The following is a 14,058-nucleotide window of genomic DNA, read 5'->3' on the forward strand; positions in this document are numbered from 1 at the left end:
ATTTTAGCATGGTCGATTCACCAGACCTGCACATCTTTGGATTGTGGGAGGAAGCGGGAGCACCCAGAGGAAACCTCCACACACACAGGGAGAATGTGCAAACACCACACAGACAGTTACCTGAGGCTGAAATTGAACCCAGTCTCTGGCACCGTGAGGCAGCAGTGCTAACCACTGTGCCACTGTGTTCCCCTTTCATTTCAGTGATATAATCTACATGCACAGGGTAGGGCTGAGTGTATGGCGTACACAGATCGGGGCAGAACAGATTCATCCTGGAGTCTACAGTTGTCCTCATCACCATCAACCACACGGTTCTGTGTTGCCTGCAAATGTCATGATCATACCCTCTGGGTTTAAGGCCAATTGTTAATCCATTCCACAGGAGTGAGTCCTGAAGAAATCCACTAGAAATAGTCGTCCTGTTGCTAAAACAATCAACAACACCCTTTGCATTCTGCCATGAAACCAACTTGCCAACTTTATTTCCAGCTTGCTACATTCCCCTGGATCCCATGGGGGATTTTAAAGTGTTTTTTTTAAACTAGTCTGCCATGTGGGTCATGATCAGAAACCTTGTTGAAATCCATAGAGAACACATCAACTGTATCACCCTTATCAATACTCATCGTGACCTCGTCATACAGTTCGATCAAGTTAGTTCGATCAATATCAAACACCATCTTCGAACATATCCATGCGGGTTGATATTGATTTATTCCTTGCCTTTCTGATTGGCAGCTTTGCATGATCTCTCGAATTAGATTCCAATAATATGCTCCCAATGGAGGTTAGGCTGAGTTGTCTTGGGATTGTTTGTTTGATTTCTTACCATCTTACCTCCCCCACTACTCTTGCTCCCTTCACTCTCCCTGCTTCACTCTCCTCTCCCCATCTCCATTCACCCTCTCTCCTCACCCCATCCCTGCCCCCTCCCCAATTAGTGTCAAGCACACAAAGGCAGAGATAGGTAAAGGTGAGGAAAAGACCCTCTGTCACTGTCGAGCACAGACAGAGTCACAGAGTCATCGAGATGTAAAGCATGGAAACAGACCCTTCGGTCCAACCCGTCCATGCCGACCAGATATCCCAACCCAATCTAGTCCCACCTGCCAGCATCCGGCCCATATCCCTCCAAACCAAACCTATTCATATGCCCATCCAAATGCCTCTTAAATGTTGCAATTGTACCAGCCTCCACCACATCTTCTAGCAGCTCATTCCATACACGTACCGCCCTCTGTGTGAAAAAGTTGCCCCTTCGGTCCCTTTTATATCTTTCCCCTCTCACCTTAAACCTGTGCCCTCTAGTTCTGGACTCCCCGACCCCAGGGAAAAGACTTTGTCTATTTACTGTATCCATGCCCCTCATAATTTTGTAAACCTCTATAAGGTCACCCCTCAGCCTCCGACGCTCCAGGGAAAACAGCCCCAGCCTGTTCAGCCTCTCCCTGTAGCTCAGATCCTCCAACCCTGAGCTTTGTAAACGATGCTTTGATGAAGGTTTGCAGTTAGCTTATCTCTGTTTGAATTCTGTAAGCATTCAACTCGACCTATGATAGTCAAACTCAGCGAAAGCTGAAGAACTGTTATGTCTAGGCCTAGAGATGAGGGGATAACAACTTGAGTTTCCCCAGTCTCTGCCCTTGAGAGTGTGATAAGGAACGCTATAAGGCAGGCATCTGTGTAATTTTTTGGTACTCATTGCATTGAGGCATCTGACTTAGTGTAATGAGTCAATCTTGCAAGATTTTTAATAAAGACCCTTGCTTTGCTCTTGCTAATTATTGAGTCAAGTCGATTTAATTTCCACGACAGAAAACCTGGGGGCTCGGTCGGGAACCCCGCGACTGGGTGAGATTCTGAAGATTCCCAGGAGGCGCATGTGCCAGCGCCTTGAAGGTCTTTCACTTCATCTTGAGCGCTGAATTGGCCCTTTTGTGTGAGAGGACTGGGAATCTGTGGATCGCCCTAGCGCCGGGGTTTCGAATCAAATAAGGTCGGGGTAAGAATCGTGGGTTAATTAATCCTGCATAGAGACTCATTCTAAGAGAATAAATACAGCAGGAAAAGGGTTCAGTGAACTCTCGCATGGTATTAGAGTAAAACCCCAAGGGAAGGGGCTTGCCCTCTCAAGAGTGTTTAGGAGACAGCAAGGTTAAGTGTGGTTTTAGACTTGGAACCACCACTGGCTGAGTTAGACTCGCCTAAGATGTCCCAGGTACGTGGTCTCTTGGTTTACGAAAACCAAGGCATTGAGGCGGACACACCCAATGTGAAAGGGGACCTCCAGCGGTAAAAGCAAGTCAAAGGGAAAAGGTAACGGTACCACGAGAGCGAGCGAGCGAGAGAGAGAGAGAGCTGAACACTTTTCCAGTTACATTAAAAATGGGCTCTGGCAAGAGCAAACAAAGGGAGAGTCCACACAGGACTTGGAATGGCCAATCAAAACTACAATACATGCTCAATAATTACGGCCCAGAGTCTGTGAAGCAGTTAGAATTGTGGATCAAGGAATGTGGTATTCCGGAGGGAGGAAGTTTTAGGAAAAGGCAGCTGGAAATATTGAGGTCGAGGTTGGAGGAGAGAGAGAAGGAGAAAAGGAAGGGAAAAATAGAACCTGTGAATTGGAGTGCTTATAATATTGGTAAGGCTGAGGCTGATATCAGAGAAAGGAAATCTCAAGTAAACGATAAATCAAATACACGTGCAAACACCAGCACACATGCAGACGTGCGTGGTAAACACCCAAACGAAGCTGTACAGTGTCTTAAGTCTGTTTCAGACCCTGACCTTGATGACTGCCCTCCGAGACCTGCAGCCTCCCTACGCGATCCGCCTGGCGAAGGTTCCAAGTCAGCGGCCGCTGCCTCAGGGTCTGCTGAATCACCGGTAGCATCTCGTACCCACAACAGATCATAGCAAGAAGGCCAAGAGGAGTATAACTGGCCAGCCATAAGTGTCCATGCCAGAGTAGCCAACCCGCAAGCAGAAGAGAACGGAGACATTAATGCTTTTGTTGCAGCGCTGGCAACCGCCTGTAGGAGACATTCCCAGTGCGAATGGACATGACCAAAATAGCAATGTGCAAACAACGGGAAGGTGAGACAGTGTCCCAGTACCTTACGCGTCTCACTGAAATCCATAATGTCCATAGTGGACTGAGACCACCTAGAACATAGAACATAGAACATAGAACAATACAGCACAGAACAGGCCCTTCGGCCCACGATGTTGTGCCGAACATTTGTCCTAGCTTAAGCACCAATCCATGTACCTATCCAATTGCCGCTTAAAGGTCACCAAAGATTCTGACTCTACCACTCCCACAGGCAGCGCATTCCATGCCCCCACCACTCTCTGGGTAAAGAACCCACCCCTGACATCCCCCCTATACCTTCCACCCTTCACCTTAAATTTATGTCCCCTTGTAACACTCTCTTGTACCCAGGGAAAAAGTTTCTGACTGTCTGCTCTATCTAGTCCCCTGATCATCTTATACACCTCTATCAAGTCACCCCTCATCCTTCGCCGTTCCAATGAGAAAAGGCCTAGCACTCTCAACCTTATCTCGTACGACCTATTCTCCATTCCAGGCAACATCCTGGTAAATCTTCTCTGCACCCTCTCCAAAGCTTCCACATCTTTCCTAAAGTGAGGTGACCAGAACTGCACACAGTACACCAAATGTGGCCTAACCAAAGTCCTGTACAGTTGCAACATCACTTCACGACTCTTGAATTCAATCCCTCTGCTAATGAACGCTAATACACCATAGGCCTTCTTACAAGCTCTATCCACCTGAGTGGCAACTTTCAAAGACCTATGAACATAGACCCCAAGATCCCTCTGTTCCTCCACCACACTAAGAACCCTACCGTTAACCCTGTATTCCGCATTCTTATTTGTCTTTCCAAAATGGACAACCTCACACTTGGCAGGGTTGAACCTGAAGACATAATGGCAGCAGAAATCACGCCGTAAAAAGCACACCAGAGGAACAGCTTCATCAATGGAATGAAGAATGGAATAGCCAAAAAGATGGTCACCCAGCTGTTGGAGAAAGCTGCTGCAGAAAAAGAGGTCGAGGAAGAGGCACTGGCAGAGGCAGATCTGGCAGATACTTTGTTTGTGTGAAGGTGTGAGGCTTGGGTGCTCATTGTTGTGGTTCTGTTCGCCAAGCTGGGAATTTGTGTTGCGGACATTTCGTCCCCTGTCTAGGTGACATCCTCAGTGCTTGGGAGCATCCTCCTCTCCCCTTTATTTCTGTGAAGCGCTTCTGTGATCTTTCCTCTGGCATACCTGCACTATGTTGAGATTGGATGTTAATACCATTAAATGTAAAGGGAGAAGGTTTGATTTTCATTTATTAGAGATGATCTTTGCTTGGCACTTGTGTGGAGCTTGTCTCCAGTCCTTTAGCTGGAATGTTGTCAGGCCCTGCAGCCTTTGCCAAATCCAGTGCCTCCATCTGTTTCTTGATATCATGCATGTTGAAGTAAGTTCACTGAAGTCTGGCATCTGTGATGCAATGGACCACTGGAGAGGGTTGAGCTGGCTCATTCACTTGGCACATTGGCTGAAGATTGTTCTGAATGCTTCAGCCTTGTATTATAGTGGTTCCCCCAGTATTGAAGCTGGGATGTTTACGGAGCTGCCTCCTCCAGCATTGTTCACAACTGGATGTCATGATTTGGAGGTGCCAGCGTGGACTGGGGTGGAAAAAGTTAAAAGTCACATGACATCAGGTTACAGTCCACCAGGTTTGTTTGAAATCACAAGCTTTCAGAGTGCTGACAAAGGAGCAGCTCTCCAAAGGCTTGTATTTGCAAATGAATCTGTTGGACTGTGACCTGGTATTTTTTTTTTAAACAAGTCCACACCGACCCGCCGAAGCAAAACCCACCCACACCCCTACATTTACCCCTTACCTAACACTACGGGCGATTTAGCATGGCCAATTCACCTGACCCTGCACATCTTTTGGATGGTGGGAGGAAACCGGAGCACCCGGAGGAAACCCACGCAGACACGGGGAGAACGTGCAAACTCCACACAGTCAGTCGCCTGAGGCGGGAACTGAACCCAGGTCTCTGGCGCTGTGAGGCAGCAGTGCTAACCACTGTGCCACCGTGCCGCCCTGTGACCTGGTATTATGTGAGTTTTAATTTGTCCACAACTGGATGTGACAAGATTGTGGAGTATAGATCTGATCCATTGGCTGCAGGATCTCTCCGTCCCATCTATTACTTTCTGTTTATGCAAGTAGTCCTGTTTGGTAGCTTTACCACGTTCACATTTCATTTTTAGGTGAACTTAATACTGCTTATTGCATGCCATCCTGGACTCTTGATTGAATCAGGATTGATCCCCAGCTTGCTGGTAATAGTAGAGTTGAGAGTATGCCGGGCCAAGAGGCCAGATTGGGTTGGATTTTGATTCTGCTGCTGCTGATGGCCCACAGCACCTTGGTGTCAAGATTTGTTCAGTGTCTAGTCTAGTGATAGTTATTGTGTTTATTTCCTCCCTCATCCCCTTTACTATTTAGTATTTTCGGAATGTTTTAACCCCCTTCAGTATTTAATATTTTCGGAATGCTTTAATCCTTCACTATTTAGTATTTTCGGAATGCTTTAACCCTTCACTATTTAGTATTTTCGGAATTCTTTAACCCCCTTCACTATCTAGTATTTTCGGAATGCTTTAATCCTTCACTATTTAGTATTTTCGGAATGCTTAAACCCTTCACTATTTAGTATTTTCGGAATGCTTTAATCCTTCACTATTTAGTATTTTCGGAATGCTTTAACCCCTTCACTATTTAGTATTTACGGAATGCTTTAACCCTTCACTATTTAGTATTTTCGGAATGTTTGAACCCCATTCACTATTTAGTATTTTCGGAATGTTTTAACCCTTCACTATGTAGTATTTTCGGAATGCTTTAACCCTTCACTATTTAGTATTTTCGGATTGCTTTAACCCCATTCACTATTTAGTATTTTCGGAATGCTTAACCCTTCACTATTTAGTATTTTTGGAATGCTTTAACCCCATTCACTATTTAGTATTTTCGGAATGTTTTAACCCTTCACTATTTAGTATTTTCGGAATGCTTTAACCCCTTCACTATTTAGTATTTTCGGAATGCTTAACCCTTCACTATTTAGTATTTTCGGAATGCTTTAACCCCTTCACTATTTAGTATTTTCGGAATGCTTTAACCGTTCACTATTTAGTATTTTCGGAATGCTTTAACCCTTCACTATCTAGTATTTTCGGAATGCTTTAACCCTTCACTATTTAGTATTTTCGGAATGCTTTAACCCCATTCACTATTTAGTATTTTCGGAATGCTTAACCCTTCACTATTTGGTATTTTCGGAATGCTTTAACCCCATTCACTATTTAGTATTTTCGGAATGTTTTAACCCTTCACTATTTAGTATTTTCGGAATGCTTAACCCTTCACTATTTAGTATTTTCGGAATGCTTTAACCCCTTCACTATTTAGTATTTTCGGAATGTTTTAACCCTACACTATTTAGTATTTTCGGAATGCTTAACCCTTCACTATTTAGTATTTTCGGAATGCTTTAATCCTTCACTATTTAGTATTTTTGGAATGTTTTAACCCTTCACTATTTAGTATTTTCGGAATGCTTTAACCCTTCACTATTTAGTATTTTTGGAATGTTTTAATCCTTCACTATTTAGTATTTTTGGAATGTTTTAACCCTTCACTATTTAGTATTTTCGGAATGTTTTAACCCCTTCACTATTTAGTATTTTCGGAATGCTTTAACCCTTCACTATTTAGTATTTTCGGAATGCTTTAAACCCTTCACTATTTAGTATTTTCGGAATGTTTTAACCCCTTCACTATTTAGTATTTTCGGAATGCTTTAACCCCATTCACTATTTAGTATTTTCGGAATGCTTTAACCCCTTCACTATTTGGTATTTTCGGAATGCATTAACCCTTCACTATTGAGTATTTTCGGAATGCTTTAACCCTTCACTATTTAGTATTTTCGGAATGCTTTAAACCCCTTCACTATTTAGTTTTTTCGGAATGCTTTAACCCTTCACTATTTAGTATTTTCGGAATTCTTTAACCCCCTTCACTATTTAGTATTTTCGGAATGCTTTAACCCTTCACTATTTAGTATTTTCGGAATGCTTAAACCCTTCACTATTTAGTATTTTCGGAATGCTTTAATCCTTCACTATTTAGTATTTTCAGAATGCTTTAATCCCTTCACTATTTGGTATTTTCGGAATGCTTTAACCCTTCACTATTTAGTATTTTCGGAATGCTTTAATCCTTCACTATTTAGTATTTTTGGAATGTTTTAACCCTTCACTATTTAGTATTTTCGGAATGCTTTAACCCTTCACTATTTAGTATTTTCGGAATGCTTTAACCCTTCACTATTTAGTATTTTCAGAATGCTTTAACTCTTCACTATTTAGTATTTTCGGAATGCTTTAACCCCTTCACTATTTAATATTTTCGGAATGCTTTAATCCCTTCACTATTTAGTATTTTTGGAATGCTTTAACCCCTTCACTATTTAGTATTTTTGGAATGCTTTAATCCCTTCACTATTTGGTATTTTCGGAATGCTTTAATCCTTCACTATTTAGTATTTTTGGAATGTTTTAACCCTTCACTATTTAGTATTTTCGGAATGCTTTAACCCCTTCACTATTTAGTATTTTCGGAATGCTTTAATCCTTCACTATTTAGTATTTTCGGAATGCTTTAATCCCTTCACTATTTAGTATTTTCGGAATGCTTTAACCCTTCACTATTTAGTATTTTCGGAATGCTTTAATCCTTCACTATTTCGTATTTTTGGAATGTTTTAACCCTTCACTATTTAGTATTTTCGGAATGCTTTAACCCTTCACTATTTAGTATTTTTGGAATGTTTTAACCCTTCACTATTTAGTATTTTCGGAATGCTTTAACCCCTTCACTATTTAGTATTTTCGGAATGTTTTATCCCTTCACTATTTTTGTATTTTCGGAATGCTTTATCCCTTCACTATTTGGTATTTTCGGAATGCTTTAATCCTTCACTATTTAGTATTTTCGGAATGCTTTAACCCCTCCACTATTTAGTATTTTCGGAATGCTTTAATCCTTCACTATTTAGTATTTTCGGAATATTTTTAACCCCCTTCACTATTTAGTATTTTCGGAATGCTTTAACCCTTCACTATTTAGTATTTTCGGAATGCTTTAACCCTTCACTATTTAGTATTTTCGGAATGCTTTAAACCCTTCACTATTTAGTATTTTCGGAATGTTTTCACCCCTTCACTATTTAGTATTTTCGGAATGCATTAACCCCATTCACTATTTAGTATTTTCGGAATGCTTTAACCCTTCACTATTTAGTATTTTCGGAATGCTTTAATCCTTCACTATTTAGTATTTTTGGAATGTTTTAACCCTTCACTATTTAGTATTTTCGGAATGCTTTAACCCTTCACTATTTAGTATTTTCGGAATGCTTTAACCCTTCACTATTTAGTATTTTCAGAATGCATTAACTCTTCACTATTTAGTATTTTCGGAATGCTTTAACCCCTTCCCTATTTAATATTTTCGGAATGCTTTAATCCCTTCACTATTTAGTATTTTCGGAATTCTTTAACCCCTTCACTATTTAGTATTTTTGGAATGCTTTAATCCCTTCACTATTTGGTATTTTCGGAATGCTTTAATCCTTCACTATTTAGTATTTTTGGAATGTTTTAACCCTTCACTATTTAGTATTTTCGGAATGCTTTAACCCCTTCACTATTTAGTATTTTCGGAATGCTTTAATCCTTCACTATTTAGTATTTTCGGAATGCTTTAATCCCTTCACTATTTGGTATTTTCGGAATGCTTTAACCCTTCACTATTTAGTATTTTCGGAATGCTTTAATCCTTCACTATTTCGTATTTTTGGAATGTTTTAACCCTTCACTATTTAGTATTTTCGGAATGCTTTAACCCTTCACTATTTAGTATTTTTGGAATGTTTTAACCCTTCACTATTTAGTATTTTCGGAATGCTTTAACCCCTTCACTATTTAGTATTTTCGGAATGTTTTATCCCTTCACTATTTTTGTATTTTCGGAATGCTTTATCCCTTCACTATTTGGTATTTTCGGAATGCTTTAATCCTTCACTATTTAGTATTTTCGGAATGCTTTAACCCCTCCACTATTTAGTATTTTCGGAATGCTTTAATCCTTCACTATTTAGTATTTTCGGAATATTTTTAAACCCCTTCACTATTTAGTATTTTCGGAATGCTTTAACCCTTCACTATTTAGTATTTTCGGAATGCTTTAACCCTTCACTATTTAGTATTTTCGGAATGCTTTAAACCCTTCACTATTTAGTATTTTCGGAATGTTTTAACCCCTTCACTATTTAGTATTTTCGGAATGCTTTAACCCTTCACTATTTAGTATTTTCGGAATGCTTTAACCCTTCACTATTTAGTATTTTCGGAATGCTTTAAACCCTTCACTATTTAGTATTTTCGGAATGTTTTAACCCCTTCACTATTTAGTATTTTCGGAATGCTTTAACCCTTCACTATTTAGTATTTTCGGAATGCTTTAACCCCTTCACTATTTAGTATTTTCGGAATGCTTTAACCCTTCACTATTTAGTATTTTCGGAATGCTTTAACCCTTCACTATTTAGTATTTTCGGAATGCTTTAAACCCCTTCACTATTTAGTATTTTCGGAATGCTTTAACCCTTCACTATTTAGTATTTTCGGAATGCTTTAATCCTTCACTATTTAGTATTTTCGGAATGCTTTAACCCTTCACTATTTAGTATTTTCGGAATTCTTAAACCCTTCACTATTTAGTATTTTCGGAATGATTTAATCCTTCACTATTTTGTATTTTCGGAATGCTTTAACCCTTCACTATTTAGTATTTTCGGAATGATTTAATCCTTCACTATTTTGTATTTTCGGAATGCTTTAACCCTTCACTATGTAGTATTTTCGGAATGCTTTAACCCTTCACTATTTAGTATTTTCGGAATGCTTTAACCCTTCACTATGTAGTATTTTCGGAATGCTTTAACCTCTTCACTATTTAGTATTTTCGGAATGTTTTAACCCTTTCACTATTTAGTATTTTCGGAATGCTTTAACCCTTCACTATGTAGTATTTTCGGAATGCTTTAACCCCTTCACTATTTAGTATTTTCGGAATGTTTTAACACTACACTATTTAGTATTTTCGGAATGCTTAACCCTTCACTATTTAGTATTTTCGGAATGCTTAACCCTTCACTATTTAGTATTTTAGGAATGCTTTAACCCCTTCACTATTGAGTATTTTCGGAATGCTTGAACCGTTCACTATTTAGTATTTTCGGAATGCTTTAACCCTTCACTATCTAGTATTTTCGGAATGCTTTAACCCTTCACTATTTAGTATTTTCGGAATGCTTTAACCCCATTCACTATTTAGTATTTTCGGAATGCTTAACCCTTCACTATTTAGTATTTTCGGAATGCTTTAACCCCATTCACTATTTAGTATATTCGGAATGTTTTAACCCTTCACTATTTAGTATTTTCGGAATGCTTTAACCCCTTCACTATTTAGTATTTTCGGAATGCTTAACCCTTCACTATTTAGTATTTTCGGAATGCTTTAACCCCTTCACTATTTAGTATTTTCGGAATGTTTTAACCCTACACTATTTAGTATTTTCGGAATGCTTAACCCTTCACTATTTAGTATTTTCGGAATGCTTTAATCCTTCACTATTTAGTATTTTTGGAATGTTTTAACCCTTCACTATTTAGTATTTTCGGAATGCTTTAACCCTTCACTATTTAGTATTTTTGGAATGTTTTAATCCTTCACTATTTAGTATTTTTGGAATGTTTTAACCCTTCACTATTTAGTATTTTCGGAATGTTTTAACCCCTTCACTATTTAGTATTTTCGGAATGCTTTAACCCTTCACTATTTAGTATTTTCGGAATGCTTTAACCCTTCACTATTTAGTATTTTCGGAATGCTTTAAACCCTTCACTATTTAGTATTTTCGGAATGTTTTAACCCCTTCACTATTTAGTATTTTCGGAATGCTTTAACCCCATTCACTATTTAGTATTTTCGGAATGCTTTAACCCCTTCACTATTTGGTATTTTCGGAATGCATTAACCCTTCACTATTTAGTATTTTCGGAATGCTTTAACCCTTCACTATTTAGTATTTTCGGAATGCTTTAAACCCCTTCACTATTTAGTATTTTCGGAATGCTTTAACCCTTCACTATTTAGTATTTTCGGAATTCTTTAACCCCCTTCACTATTTAGTATTTTCGGAATGCTTTAACCCTTCACTATTTAGTATTATCGGAATGCTTAAACCCTTCACTATTTAGTATTTTCGGAATGCTTTAACCCCTTCACTATTTAGTATTTTCGGAATGTTTTAACCCTACACTATTTAGTATTTTCGGAATGCTTAACCCTTCACTATTTAGTATTTTCGGAATGCTTTAACCCTTCACTATTTAGTATTTTCAGAATGCTTTAACTCTTCACTATTTAGTATTTTCGGAATGCTTTAACCCCTTCACTATTTAATATTTTCGGAATGCTTTAATCCCTTCACTATTTAGTATTTTCGGAATGCTTTAACCCCTTCACTATTTAGTATTTTTGGAATGCTTTAATCCCTTCACTATTTGGTATTTTCGGAATGCTTTAATCCTTCACTATTTAGTATTTTTGGAATGTTTTAACCCTTCACTATTTAGTATTTTCGGAATGCTTTAACCCCTTCACTATTTAGTATTTTCGGAATGCTTTAATCCTTCACTATTTAGTATTTTCGGAATGCTTTAATCCCTTCACTATTTGGTATTTTCGGAATGCTTTAACCCTTCACTATTTAGTATTTTCGGAATGCTTTAATCCTTCACTATTTAGTATTTTTGGAATGTTTTAACCCTTCACTATTTAGTATTTTCGGAATGCTTTAACCATTCACTATTTAGTATTTTTGGAATGTTTTAACCCTTCACTATTTAGTATTTTCGGAATGCTTTAACCCCTTCACTATTTAGTATTTTCGGAATGTTTTATCCCTTCACTATTTAGTATTTTCGGAATGATTTATCCCTTCACTATTTGGTATTTTCGGAATGCTTTAATCCTTCACTATTTAGTATTTTCGGAATGCTTTAACCCCTCCACTATTTAGTATTTTCGGAATGCTTTAATCCTTCACTATTTAGTATTTTCAGAATATTTTTAACCCCCTTCACTATTTAGTATTTTCGGAATGCTTTAACCCTTCACTATTTAGTATTTTCGGAATGCTTTAACCCTTCACTATTTAGTATTTTCGGAATGCTTTAAACCCTTCACTATTTAGTATTTTCGGAATGTTTTAACCCCTTCACTATTTAGTATTTTCGGAATGCTTTAACCCTTCACTATTTAGTATTTTCGGAATGCTTTAACCCTTCACTATTTAGAATTTTCGGAATGCTTTAAACCCTTCACTATTTAGTATTTTCGGAATGTTTTAACCCCTTCACTATTTAGTATTTTCGGAATGCTTTAACCCTTCACTATTTAGTATTTTCGGAATGCTTTAACCCCATTCACTATTTAGTATTTTCGGAATGCTTTAACCCTTCACTATTTAGTATTTTCGGAATGCTTCAACCCTTCACTATTTAGTATTTTCGGAATGCTTTAAACCCCTTCACTATTTAGTATTTTCGGAATGCTTTAAACCTTCACTATTTAGTATTTTCGGAATGCTTTAATCCTTCACTATTTAGTATTTTCGGAATGCTTTAACCCTTCACTATTTAGTATTTTCGGAATGCTTTAATCCTTCACTATTTCGTATTTTTGGAATGTTTTAACCCTTCACTATTTAGTATTTTCGGAATGCTTTAACCATTCACTATTTAGTATTTTTGGAATGTTTTAACCCTTCACTATTTAGTATTTTCGGAATGCTTTAACCCCTTCACTATTTAGTATTTTCGGAATGTTTTATCCCTTCACTATTTTTGTATTTTCGGAATGCTTTATCCCTTCACTATTTGGTATTTTCGGAATGCTTTAATCCTTCACTATTTAGTATTTTCGGAATGCTTTAACCCCTCCACTATTTAGTATTTTCGGAATGCTTTAATCCTTCACTATTTAGTATTTTCGGAATATTTTTAACCCCCTTCACTATTTAGTATTTTCGGAATGCTTTAACCCTTCACTATTTAGTATTTTCGGAATGCTTTAACCCTTCACTATTTAGTATTTTCGGAATGCTTTAAACCCTTCACTATTTAGTATTTTCGGAATGTTTTAACCCCTTCACTATTTAGTATTTTCGGAATGCATTAACCCCATTCACTATTTAGTATTTTCGGAATGCTTTAACCCTTCACTATTTAGTATTTTCGGAATGCTTTAATCTTTCACTATTTAGTATTTTTGGAATGTTTTAACCCTTCACTATTTAGTATTTTCGGAATGCTTTAACCCTTCACTATTTAGTATTTTCGGAATGCTTTAACCCTTCACTATTTAGTATTTTCAGAATGCATTAACTCTTCACTATTTAGTATTTTCGGAATGCTTTAACCCCTTCCCTATTTAATATTTTCGGAATGCTTTAATCCCTTCACTATTTAGTATTTTCGGAATGCTTTAACCCCTTCACTATTTAGTATTTTTGGAATGCTTTAATCCCTTCACTATTTGGTATTTTCGGAATGCTTTAATCCTTCACTATTTAGTATTTTTGGAATGTTTTAACCCTTCACTATTTAGTATTTTCGGAATGCTTTAACCCCTTCACTATTTAGTATTTTCGGAATGCTTTAATCCTTCACTATTTAGTATTTTCGGAATGCTTTAATCCCTTCACTATTTGGTATTTTCGGAATGCTTTAACCCTTCACTATTTAGTATTTTCGGAATGCTTTAATCCTTCACTATTTCGTATTTTTGGAATGTTTTAACCCTTCACTATTTAGTAT

The sequence above is a fragment of the Chiloscyllium plagiosum genome, unplaced genomic scaffold, assembly GCF_037043375.1.
Source record: "Chiloscyllium plagiosum isolate Xiang-an unplaced genomic scaffold, Cpla_swu_hap1 HiC_scaffold_1, whole genome shotgun sequence".
NCBI classification, from domain to species: domain Eukaryota; kingdom Metazoa; phylum Chordata; class Chondrichthyes; order Orectolobiformes; family Hemiscylliidae; genus Chiloscyllium; species Chiloscyllium plagiosum.